Source organism: Piliocolobus tephrosceles, chromosome 5 (assembly GCF_002776525.5).
Source record: "Piliocolobus tephrosceles isolate RC106 chromosome 5, ASM277652v3, whole genome shotgun sequence".
NCBI classification, from domain to species: domain Eukaryota; kingdom Metazoa; phylum Chordata; class Mammalia; order Primates; family Cercopithecidae; genus Piliocolobus; species Piliocolobus tephrosceles.
In genome coordinates this window covers 84,293,702-84,307,817 of record NC_045438.1, presented here as the reverse complement: position 1 = coordinate 84,307,817, position 14,116 = coordinate 84,293,702, and positions in this window count along the sequence as shown.

Sequence of the window (14,116 nt, the reverse complement as noted above, 5' to 3'; positions counted from 1 at the left end):
GGGGCCAGGCGCAGTGGCTCAAGCCTGTAATCCCAGCACTTTGGGAGGCCGAGACGGGCGGATCACGAGGTCAGGAGATCGAGACCATCCTGGCTAACACGGTGAAACCCCGTCTCTACTAAAAACTACAAAAAACTAGCCGGGCGAGGTGGCGGCGCCTGTAGTCCCAGCTACCCGGGAGGCTGAGGCAGGAGAATGGCGTGAACCCGGGAGGCGGAGCTTGCAGTGAGCTGAGATCCGGCCACAGCACTCCAGGCTGGGTGGACAGAGCAAGACTCCCTCTCAAAAAAAAAATAGTTTAAAAAGAAGGAGGGGGGGGCGGGAGAGAACCATGGAACACAGAGACTAGTGTTCAGCTCGATTAGGAGGAAACCAGGCACTTAGCCATGCAGGAACAATGGCAAACCTTTAGTACGATCAGGAGCGGCAATGGGTGCCTCGCCAGATCAGGAGCATGGCAGACACCCTGCCCCATCTAGAGGGATGGAAGTCAGCGGTGGGTCTGTGAGGGCGGCAAACAGCAGTGATGGACAGGGAGCGAAAGCTCAGCTTGAGCCTTAACAAGACACGCACCAGGAAAGTGCAGTTGCAAGATTTAATAGAGTGAAACAGTGAAAACAGAGCTCCCATATAAGGGGAGGGGACCCAAAGGGGGTTGCCGTTGCCAGCTCGAATGCCTGGGTTTATATCCCGATCCTTGTCCCTCCCGCTGTGCTCTCAGACAATAGATGATTGGCTATTTCTTTGCTTCCTGTTTTTGCCTAATTAGCATTTTAGTGAGCTCTCTGATTGGGCGGGTGTGGGCTAAGTTGCAAGCCCTGTATTTAAAGGTGGATGCGGTCACCTTCCCAGCTAGGCTTAGGGATTCTCAGTCGGCCTAGGAAATTCCAGCTAGTCCTGTCTCTCAGTTGTAGATCTATAAGTTTTAAAAAGTGTCCTTTTTCTTCTTATGCATGACCCCTATCAGATGAAAGATCTGGAATGATTAGAGAAAAGAGGATGTTGCAGCTGTTGTAATGGGACATACTGGTTTTTGAGACTGTGGAGGGAGAGCAAGAATCCAGCACCTGGGGAAGGAATATTGATATAGTTTGGCTGTGTCCCCAACCAAATCTCATCTTGAATTGTAGTTCCCATAATCCCCATGTGTTATGGGAGGGACCTGGTAGGAGGTAATTGAATTATGGGAGCGGTTTCCCCCATCCTGTTCTCATGATAGTGAATGATTTCTCACAAGATCTGCTGGTTTTATAAGGGGCTTCCCCCTTTGCTGGGCACTCAGGCTCTCTCCTGCCACCATGTGAAAATGGTTTGCTTCCCCTTCTGCCATAATTGTAAGTTTCCTGAGGCTTCCCCAGCCATGTGGAACTGTGAGTCAAACCTCTTTCCTTAATAAATTACCCAGTCTCAGGTATTTCTTCATAGCAGCGTGAGAACAGACTAATACAAATACTTTTAGACCCTGAGGGTGCAAAGGAAAGAGGCACTAATAATCTTTGTTTTTTAGATTCACCCCATGAGTCTTCCTCATGAAGGGAAACAACTAGTATATCTCTCCTGAACTGTCACAAACATTTCTGCTTTAGATGATTCCAACTGCTATTTGATCATCATTCCTTTCAAACTTTCTGAGAAGTCTATCAGAAACAGCAGGGGATTGCCCTAGCTTCTGCACTTCCCCTGAAAAAGTGTCACCTGTCACCTGTCACCTCTAGATGTCTTTTCCACCTCTAGGTCATTCCATGAGGCTGCTGAATGCCACCTGACTGGTGGTTTGGAAAACTAGAACAGGGAGACTGATTGCTCTCAGCTAGTCTTTCCAAAAATTAAGAGTAACATAAATTATTCCAACTAAATTGGGCACCCCAAGGCCTGCCGGTTGGCTATGAGTCCACATTGGAGGCCACTGTCAACCTATGCTCCTCACTGATGGAGGAAGCTAGCATGAATGTGCCTCTCTCCTGAAAATACAGTGACTTGCACCTTATGGATAGTCATAAGAGACCTTCAAGTATTTAAGGAAATACTACTTTGGCCCTGGAAGGCATTAAGGTCAGCCTTAATTCACTGGGCTGAGAATGGTTGCTGAGAATTACCCTAAACTTCTTCGCTATGGGCCATGGTGAAATCTGTGCTGTTGCCAATACATTCTGGTATACTTGGATTGATGCTTCAGACTAAGTACAAATGTCAATATGAAAACTTAAAACCATTTAGATTTCTAATGTAGACCCTGATGACTTATACAATTTTTCTGCAGGTTAGGTCTGGGACAATAGTGGGACACGGTTGAGATTTATGCTGCCAGTTGGTCTTACTCTTTTTCTTGGAGTTCTATTGATAGTAACCTAAGTAAATACTGTATAAGACAAATTTAATGGATTTGATCCCAGCTGTTCTTGCTCAAATTGTGCACAGTAGCTGATGGAGCGCTATACTCTTGGAAAAATTCACCAGAAGTCAAAAAAACAGTGTAGAAATGAGAGTTGGATATTATTGGGAGATAATACTCCAAGGTTCTCAAGTTTCTGCATGTCTTATAAGCAAAAGGTCAAAAACTGCCCTTTTGTTCTAGACTATATTTTTAAGGATGTCTGTATGGCAAACAGCCTTGGAAGATAAAGCTAGCATCTCTCTGGAGCAGAGGGTAGGCTTGATTACTGTCCAGTGTAATAAATAATTATTAATATGGTTGGGTATGTTTGTTTACCATCCAATATAAAAGATTAAACTTCCCTAAGTATTAGGTTCCTCAGCTGTGACAAACCCACTGTGTGTGCAGTATCTCTCTGGGTCACACTGTTTACCCCTGGAACTTGGATAGCAAGAAGTACTGATGCAAACATAAAGCTCATGACTACTTATTGTCTTATCCTTTGTTGTGCCCTTTGTTTCTGACCCAAGAGTCTTATGTCTTATCTTGGCATCCATGAGATAATGTGGCAAGCCAAGTTTTTGTCTTGCAAATAGGGTAATATCTCAGACTCTTCTCAGTTCTTGACACTGGGAAAAAGATCCAATAGGGAAGTAATAAATAGTGAATGGCAAAGAAGGAAGCATTAGACCAGGAAATCAGCGAAAGGCTTTCTGAGAGAGGTGACATTTAAATGCAGAGCAGGCTCATGAGAAGGAAGCAGAGAGCAAGACAGAAACAAACATTAATGCAAAGTCCCAAGGCAGGAATGAACTTAGAATGTCTGAGGAAAGGCCGGGAGACCAGTGTGACTAGAGGACAGCGAGTAAGAAGGCCAGTGCGGGGAAAGGAGACGGGAAAGGAGGGCAGTGGCCAGGCCATGTGGAACACTGTAGGCTCTGATAAAGTAAGTTGTTCTTGCTTGGGTCTTGACTAATAACTGAGTCCAGTTCTTTAATACATTAACAATACTGAACCCCATTTCAGACTTGTTCCCCTCCAATCCATTCATCTTGCTTGTCAGAGATGCAAATCTGACCACCTCCCTCTCCTGCTAAAACCTTTCATTAGTTTGTCAATTCATGTAGGACAAAGTTTAGACTGTTTAACATGGCACACAAGGTCCTCTCTGATGGGGCCACCCCCCTATCACTTGCACAAAGCCTAAGATCCACCCCAAAACTTTATTGCATGGAACTATTTCTCAACCTGTATGCTTTCAGTATTCTTCTTTCCGGGTATGGGCAGAATACCCTTTCAGCATTCTTCAGCCCCTGGGCTTCCTGAGAAGTTCACACTCATCTTTCAAGCCTCAACTCAAACACCTTGTTGGTGAAGCTTTTTTAAATTACCTCAAGCAGAAGTGGTGGTTTCTTCCTTTGAACACTCACTGCACTGTGTACTCACTTTTATTACAGCCCCTATTACCCTGTATGGACACTACTTGTCTATAGGCCCACATCCTTCATGAGACTGAGCTCACTGATGGTAGGAACTATGTCATGTATCCATTAGTCCTCAGCACTAGGACGATTTTTACGAAACAGCAGGTGTTTAGTGAATATGTTTGATTCTGACCCAAGGATTAATTCATTTGATGAATCAATTACTTAATGAATCCTATTCCAAGAATGCGACTTTTATATAAACACTACTTTTATCTCAGTTACAATGCAACAGCACTAATGCTCTTTTAAAATGAATTTATTGGTTTATAGTTTACTTACAATAAAATAATCTAATTTTAGCTATGTAGGCTGGGTGTGGTGGCTCATGCCTGTAATGCCAGCATTTTGGGAGGCTGAGGAAGGTGGATCACCAGAGGTCAGGAGTTCGAGACCAGCCTGGCCAACATGGTGAAACCCTGTCTCTACCAAAAATATAAAAATTAGTCAGGCATGGTGATGCACACCTGTAGTCCCAGCTACTTGGGAGGCTGCAGCAGGAAAATCACTTGAACCTGGGAGGCAGAGGTTGCAGTGAGCCAAGACTGTGCCACTGCACTGCAGCCTGGGAGCCTGGGCAACAGAGTGAGACTCCATCTCAGCCAAAAACAAAACAAAACAAAAACAAAAACAGAAAACCCTATGTTTTTTAAATGAGTTTTGGCAAATTTATACGCCCATAAATATTATCAAAATAAAGATACAGAACTTTTCCAACATCTCCAAAAGTTCCATTGGCCTCCTTTGCAGTCAATTTGCCCACCAACACTCCTGGCCTAGACAACCACTGCTCTGGTTTTTGCCACTGTAGATTAGCTTTAACTATTCTAGAATTGTATAAATGGAATTATCAGTCTGTATTTATGTGCCTGACTTCTTTCACAAAGTGTAATGTTTTCAAGATTCATCTATGTCATTGAATGCAGTAGTCTTCTTTTTCTTGTTGAGGGAATTTCATTATGGGAATATACCACGATACATTGATTTTAAAAGAACATTAGTGCTATTGGATTGTAATTGTGAGATAAATTTCATTATTCATTCACCTGTTGATGGACATTTGGATTGTTTCCCAACGTTTTGAAATGTTGAATAAAACTGCTATGTATGTTCATGTCTTTTTGTGGACATATATTTTCATTTCTTTTGGGTAAATACTTAAGAGTAGTATTCCTGGGTTGCATGTTAACCTCATAAGAAGCTGCCAAATTGTTCCCCATAGTGGCTGTACTATTTTTACATTCCCATCAGCATGAAGAGTTCCATGTTTCTCTACCTCCTTGCCAACACTTGATATTGTCAGCTTTTTTACTAATAGCAATTCTAGTGAGGATGTAGTGGTATCTAATTGTGGTTTTAATTTGCATTTCTGTGGTAACTAATGATATTGAGTGTATTTTAAGGTAACTATTGGCCATTTGTGCATCTCTTTTTTAGTCTATTAAAATCTTTTGCCCATTTTAAAATTAGGTTGTTTGCCTTTAATTATTGAGTTTTAAGAGTTCTTTAGATAATCTAGATAGAATTTTTTTGTCAGATTTGTGTTTTTTGAATATTTTCTCCCAGTCTAACAATATTAACTTTCTAACTTGTTTTCATCTCAAAAGAGCTCACCTCTAATAAACTATGTTCTGCTTAGTTGAAGGCCATTGCTGTTCTTTCGAGGTTTATATCATATGCTTCTGGGTAACGTAAAAGGGTAGTGTATTTTACACACATTTATTTCTATTGCTTATTTAGCGTACTGGTGTTTACCAACGTCTATCCTCCAAAATGCTTTGGCAAATTACATACCTGTGGCTCTGAATGCTCCTTAAATTTTCTATGTTTTCAGATCCCTGACTTGGCTGAAAAATATTCCAATCACCACAATAAGGTGAAAGTCACATTAGCTCCATACAGGAAGAACTGCCATAGCCTACCCCAACATCATTATTCCTTTTCTACTGATTTATCACAGGAGGCAATGTGCTTAGCTAAAATATACTTCCCACCCTCCTCACAGCTGGGTGTGGCCATGTGGTTAATCCTGGACAACAAGTTGTCAACTTCTTGTGGGAAATACATGAAGAAAAAGAAAAAAGATAACACTTTTTTTTTTTTGTAGTCAGAGTTTTTAGGCTTAAGACAAATACTACATGTTACTTTATACTTAAAGATTTATTAAATGTTGTCTGGGGGCAGTGGCTCAAGCCTGTAATCCCAGCACTTTGGGAGGCGGAGGGGGTTAGATCATGAGGTCAGGAGTTCAAGACCAGCCTGGTCAAGATGGTGAAACCCTGTCTCTACTAAAAATGCAAAAATTAGCCGGGCGGGCATGGTGGTGGGCACCTGTAATCCCAGCTGCTTGGGAGGCTAAGGCAGAGAATTGCTTGAACCCAGGAGGTGGAGATTGCAGTGAGCCGAGATCATGCCACTACACTGCAGCCTGGGTGACAGAGTGAGACTCCATCTCAAAAAAATAAAAATAAAAATTAAATGTTATGTTATTGTTTTTCCCCCTTTCCCTTGGCTTTTCTTTCTCTCCCCTCTTTTCTTTTCCCATTTGTATTAGGGATCTCCAGAAACAGAACAAGTAAGATATTTATAGATATACAGAAATTTATTATGAGGGAGTAGCTTACAGGATTGTGTAGGCTGAGAAGTCCTACAATCTGCCATCAGCCGACTGAAGGCCCAGGAAGGTCAACAATGTTATGCTGGTCTAAGCTGGAAGGCCTGAGATCCAGGAGACCCAGTCCAAGTCCGGAGGCTGAGAACTGGAAGCACCAACGTCTGAGGGTAGGAGAAGTTAGATGCACAGCTTAAGCAAATACATAATTCCCACTTCCCCCATTTTTTTGTTTTATTCAGGGTCCCTTGTGTATTAAATAATGCTCACCCACGTTGAGAAAGGCCATCTGCTTTACTCAGTTTACCAGTTCAAATGCTAATCTCTTCTGGAAACACCCCTACAGGCACATGCAGAAATGTTTTGTCAGCTATCTGGACATCCCCATAGCCCAGTCAAGTTGACATATAAAATTTACCATCACACCCTCCTACCTTTCCTCTTTTTGCCTTTCTTCTGTCTCCCCTACTTCCTCATCTCTCTTCTCTTTCTCCAGAATAATAGCTTTATATTTTATGTGTTAGTTTATAATAGGAGTTATACTACAGGTGGTTACCTAGTCTTAAATGACTTGAAACTGAAGAGTGGTGTAGCAGAGTAGTTTTGTTTTGATGTAGGATCTTCCCTAAAATCCCATTCTGGGCTCCTTTATACATCTTCTCTGGCACTTGACTTCATTTGCTTTAAATAATCTACTGTTCCATGGTTCTGACTTTCCATTGCCTCCTACACATCTGTTTGGACTGATATTCTGCTGTTCGTCATGCAAGCATGATTTCACTTTGAAAATGATTTCCTTTTGATGGATGCTCTGGTTGTTCAGGCGAGCACGGTCTTGTGTTTTTAACATTCTCTTCAGCTGGTCTCAGCATTCCAACAGTCATCCCTCAGGGTCTCAGTCATTCACTCATGCTAGCTCCGGACTTCTTTGTAATTAAATGCCAAAAATGCTGTATTCCTTGGATTAATCTATATCAGGGCTCAGCAAACTACAGTCGGTGGGCCCTAGCTTGTTTTTGTGTGCCCTGTGAGCTAAGACTGATTTTTACACTTTTTAAGTGTTAAAAAAGCAAGTGAAAAAAACTACGAAGAATATGTGATAGAGACTGCATATAGCCCACAAAGCCTAAAAGATTCACTATCTGGCTCTTTATTGAAAAGTTTGCCTAACCCTGATTTATGTTAAAAAATTAAGTTTTTATGTAACACCACATCATGCAAAACAGCAAGCTTCATGTCTTCCCAATTTAGAAAGTCTTTTGCTATGGTTTGACTTTAAGTGTAAACCATGTAGACTATATGAAACATTCTTTAGGGAGAGCCCAGGGAAGATCTCTAAAGACAATTAGCAAAGCAGCTGAAACTGAGATTCAGGGAGAGACTTTATGATTGAATGAGACATACTAGACAATGGTTGCAAATGGCCCCAGGTTGGAAGTAACAAGGACCAATGCACCAAATTATGTGAAAACTGAACTACTTCTCATTTGGCCTTCTTTATAGGAAGTTCTAGGGAAGTAGAACCAAGGATTTACTTATCTGATTGTGGGGAATTATTTGGCCAAGAGAACTCAGGGGAGGTTAGCTAGTATTAAGCAACACTTTCACTCATTCATACCATTCATTATTCATATTGCTCATTATCGAGTGGAAAGGGATAAACCTAGTTATTAGCTTTACACATTGTGACATTTGCAATCAGCTTGAGCACAATACCAGTTATTTTTACAATAAAAAAGTTGATCATCTTATTCCTCTAATCTGCCCCCCTTATCCACCCTTTTTTCTCACTCTACCCCTTCACAAATTTCTTACCTTAGGCCACATATTCCCTCATATGCTTTTGCACAGGAAGGTGTCCACCTGAAACACCTTTCCCCTAATTCTGTCTATTGAAATTCTGTTTATCCTTCCAGGTCCACATTTTGTAGAAACCTCCCAGATGCCCTCAGTTGCTGTTTGTTTCTCTGGGTTCTAGGATTCCAGTGATCCTGGGTCACTTTTTGGGCTTATTTCTTGGCCTGGAGGTTCCCTACCATGCAAATGATATAAATTCAAGATATACACCCAAATATGTCACAGAACTGGGATTTTGATTTCTGGTCACTATTTTCTAACCCAAGGCCCCAGAAGGACAGCAACTTTCTTCAAGGCTTTTCTGGACTTGTGGAGTTTACCTGGCTCCTTTTCCCTGGAGAAGGCAGTGCTTCGTGGCTCTGACTTTCATACCCAAGGCCCAGGTAGGCTCCCAGCCTCATATAGAGCCTAGGCCAAACTTCTTGCCCTTGAATCAGCAGTCCCAAGGGCCTCCATTCCATTCAATCCCAATGGGCTGTGACTGCATCACCCTGCTGCTGCGTGCTGCTCTGACTTTGGCTTTTGCCTTTGTTTTTGCTTCCTGCATGTTTACCATTCTTTTATGCTTGGCTTGTAGTAAAATTGTTTTGTGGTGTTTTCCTATTTTATCCAGCATTTCTTTGTTTTGGGAGCTGGGTGTAAGATGGTGATGCAGGGAGGGAACCTGCTTATTCTGCTGTGTTTCCTGATGGTCCCAGAAGAGTATACTGGTGTGCAATTATGGAAGTTGTCACAACTATTCATTCCACTTAATCTGTGTAAATAGAAAGATCCCAAGTACACCTCTTGTGTAATAACACTACTTCTCTCTAACATCTGGATGTCTAGAGTTCCCACATAAGATTGTTTCTGGAGTTTTTCCAACTAAAGAAATAGATCCCAGTGAGGAAAGGTTAAATTCTCAGAGATGTATGGGAGAAAATGAGCAGGCCAAGGGAAATTTCACAGTAATAAAAACATAATCAATTGTCACTTACCTGGGCAGATGAGCATTTTGCCACAGTGCAGATAACCAGGAATTCACTGAGTGGCAGTCAACCCTATGCCAAATCATGTTTAAATTTAAATTATAATTTGGCATTCTAAGCGTACACTTCAAGCACTTTTCATATAGCTAAAATGACTATTACAAATAGTTAAACAAAGGATTGTTTATATTGAGAATAGCTTGCATTTTAGAGGGCAAATCTGACTTTACAGGTCAATGGACTAACTTTATGCAATTTCACTCATGGTTACAATGGAGGAATAATATAGGATAGGTAATTAGAAGTCATTTATATCAGGGCATTATTTTATTTCTAAATATGGATGTATAAAAAATTAAGACAGCTTGACCAATTACTTGGTAATGCTCATCTTTCAGTTACCTAACCTATATATTTTTTCTAAACTCGTGTGTGTATATATAAATTATATATTCTTTTTGTTTTTTTGAAACAGAGTCTCACTGTGTCGCCCAGGCTGGAGTGCAGTGGCACGATCTCGGCTCACTGCAAGCGCTGCCTCCCGGGTTCACGCCATTCTCCTGCCTCAGCCTCCCGAGTAGCTGGGACTACAGGCACCTGCCACCACACCTGGCTAATTTTTTGTATTTTTTAGTAGAGATGGGGTTTCACCCTGTTAGCCAGGATGGTCTCCATCTCCTGACCTCGTGATCCACCCACCTTGGCCTCCCATAGATTATACATTCTTAATTTGAAATAACAAGTGTCCTCATTTTTCCAGACTGAATCTTTGTTTTTTTTTTTTGTTTTGTTTTGTTTTTTTGAGGCGGAGTCTCGCTCTGTCGCCCGGACTGGAGTGCAGTGGCCGGATCTCAGCTCACTGCAAGCTCCGCCTCCCGAGTTTACGCCATTCTCCTGCCTCAGCCTCCCGAGTAGCTGGGACTACAGGCGCCCGCCACCTCGCCCAGCTAGTTTTTGTATTTTTAGTAGAGACGGGGTTTCACCGTGTTAGCCAGGATGGTCTCGATCTCCTGACCTCGTGATCCGCCCGTCTCAGCCTCCCAAAGTGCTGGGATTACAGGCTTGAGCCACCGCGCCCGGCCAGACTGAATCTTTGAATTCATTCCTATAATATGCATGACTGGGAAAACACTGAGTTAATTTTCTGTCTTTTTTTTTTTTTTTTTTTTTTGGAGACGAAGTCTCTCTCTCTGTTGCCCAGGCTGGAGTGCAGTGGCACAATCTCAGTTCACTGCAACCTCTGCTTCCTGGGTTCAAGCAATTTCTGACTAATTTTTGTATTGTTGGTAGAGACAGGGTTTCACCATGTTGTCCAGACTGGTCTTGAACTTCTGACCTCAAGTGATCCACCTGCCTTGGCCTCCCAAATTGTTAGGGTTACAGGCGTGAGCTACCACCAATCTTTTTGACAGACAGTGTGTGTTTGCCACCAAACTTCCATAAGAACAGATACTGAATACTTTGCTATATCAGCAAGGGATATAAAAGTGGAGCAAACGACCAAAGAAGGATGAAGGGACCCCTTATTTTACTCTGTTTCATGGCGCTACAGGTTTTATAGTCAGATGGAGACTCAGATTGGGAAGTACAGTTCTGTCTTTTTTACACATGGAAAACCAGGCTCAGGCAAGGTGAAATGACTTGCTCAGGGTCACATGGCTGGAAGAAGGGCTGCAGCTGGAGCTCAGGCATCTTCTTACCCAGCTCCTCAGAAGGACATTCATTATTGGGATAACTTGAGGAGATTTATGTAACAGCACTTGAAGATAATGGGGTCTTTGGAATACGCGTCTACCTTGTGGCATAAAAAGCACTGCCTGTGTATGTGTAGCTTTGTTACAGAAGGAAGCAGACACATACTTGGTGTATATATATTTATTTCCTTATAACTGATTCTAAATCATCTGAACATTTCTAAACATTCTGTAATATAAGGAATTGCAACTCATTTCCCATATTTTGTGCAGTGTGTGGTACTGAGATATTGTTTATGTGGGCAGGTTGGCAATTGTGATGGGAAGCTAAAGATGAATAGGACAATAAAAAGAGAAATATATTTAATTTTCTTAGGGAAACTTTGAAATATAATATGGAAAAAAATCCAAGTGTGCATTTTAAGGGACAGCTGGGATCCTGGCACTCTGGCGCAGTAAACACTGCATTTTTTTTTTCCAGATCGACAGATACACAGCCTCTGCATTTCACATTGCTGGTTATTGCTTAATGCTTAGTAAAATCCTCTGCTTAGGAAACATTCACAAGACACTTGTTGGTTGACTGACTAATTCTTCACATCACAAAACTGACCAGTTGTGAGAGTTGCTCAAATTTTTAGTCTACAGTTGAGCAAATAAACAAGAGTGGGGATATAGCTTTAGACTCACAAATTGCATGGAATATCTCAGATACTTTCTGCAGTTCTAATATTGATCTAGGAGTGTTCTTAAAATATTACTATGACAACAATCCCTATTTCCCCAGTGGGGGAAAGCAATGCATTATCTATGCAAAGAAAGAAGTAGGAAAAGAGTATTTCAGATGCCACCTTTTTACGCCCTGCAGATAGATGTGCCCTGACCTCTCGGTATTATTTTTGCTGAGGACAGTGTCTGGAAAATAAGATTTGTTGAGAGTTACTGACTGACTCTGGAAGATGTCATCAATTCAAATACTATGTCACAGAAAAATGCATCTTGATGATTTAAGATTTTCCACAAAAATGAATACTTTCATCATATTTGAAGTCAATCAGGTTTATCACTTGAAAACACCATGAAAAAAAAGATAATATTTTCAGCCAGTAGCTGAAGATAGTAGCATAGTGTACAGTACAAAGATATGGCTGTAGGTGTTCATAAATTTGTTCATGTGGCATTTACTGAACAAATATTTTTCGAGCATAGTCTATGAGTAAGAAGAGTGCTAGATGTCAATTCCATCAGCAAGAGTTACTAGGGCTTATTGATGCCTTTTGAACATTTATGACCAGGTTTTGCTTTCATCATTAAACAAGTCAGGCCTCTGCCAAGCATGATCAAACTCAACACTTCATTTCTTTCTTTTTTCTCCACAGAATCTAGAAATAGTAGGTAACTTACCTACTGTTTATCATCTTTGTTTCAAAGATGAGAAAACTAAGGAAACTAGGCTGTCTGTATAGTATAAATTACAGTGTAAACTGGCCATTTGCCATAATTTGCTTCATGTTGATGGTCAAACCTGATGGAATACTTTATGTATGTGTGTGTGTATATATAGTATATATCTGTATAGATGTATATATAGTCTATGTATAGATACGTATATTTGTATATGTACATATATAAAGTATATATGTATAGATGTATATATAAAGTGTATATATGTGTGTATATATGTGATATATATGCACACATATAAGTATGTGAATTATATATATGCATACATATGCACACACATATAAGTATATGAATTATCTGGATTCACTAGATAAGTAGATTACTCAAATGCTATATTATTTACTACATAAGTATGGTCTAGGGCTAGCAGCATCAGCATCATCTGGGAGCTTGATAGAAATGAAGAATCTCAGGCCCCACCCCAAATCTACCAAATCATAGTCTGCCTTTTAACAAGATCCCCAGGTGATTCATGTGCAATTAAAGCTTGAGAAGCATTTCTGCAACAGATTTTAACCAGCCAAGCGAGTTGAGAGTTGAGACAATTATCTAAAGGAAGAAATCTGTTTCAATTCTCTATACAGTTTTTAAAAAGTGATTATCTGGGAGGTAGAAGGGAAAATGGTCAGGATGTTGAACTATATGGATAAGTACTTCAATTCTCAGATTTGTTGCTGGTGTGGGCATGCATGATGCCTGCTCAAGAATAAGCTTTCATGTCTCTTAAATCCCCAGTAAATTAGAAGAGGCAAAGTATTGCTCATTATTTAAAGATAAATTATTATGCAAACAATAGAAATTTAAAAATTAAAAAGAAAATCCTAACTCTCATCATGTGGCCTTTCAATTTCAATGAGCTGCCAGTCTCTGCATATTCACACATGATGTTTACATACTTGTATTTGTACAATCATTCATTTACTGCAAGCAATAGGGTGAACATGGGCAAAGCTATGGAGGTTAGATGGAAAGAATGTAATGTTTGAAGATTTTGTATTCATTCTTTTTTGTATAGTGCTATGTTGAACTAATTGTAATGATAATTAGTAACAACAATTCTGGCTATAACCAAATGTCCTAATGATGATTTGTAATGCCTGTTACACATCTTATTGAATTACTGTGAAAACATTATTTAATCTTTCTGCTATTAGATACATATTCAGATAGTTTCTATGTTTTGTCATTGTAGATAATGCAGTAATAAACATCTTTGTGCAGTTTGTATAGTTTGAGCCATCAAATTCATTTCATAGCATAAATTACCAATAATCAAATTATTGAATATATATAATATTTTACAAAGCACACCTATAATATATGGATAAAGTTGTTTTAGAAAAAGTCTATAACAATTTATTTTGAATCCTGCATTGTTAGAGCATTCCAGTTTCACTGCATCTTGCTAGCAATAGAAATAATTATTTCCAAATTTATTAATCAACATACAGCATTATTTTTCCACAGTGAAAAATAATTGAAACTATAATTAAAATTAACTTTCTCTATCTTGTTTTCTTAGAACAAAATTTCCCAATATATCTTCTGTGATCCAAACCGTAAATGGGCAACAGATGTATTGGGATATCTTGCTCCATGATCTTCTGAGTAACACTGGAGATAACTGAAGCCTCTGTCTGGATGGTCACTCCCCAGCATGAATA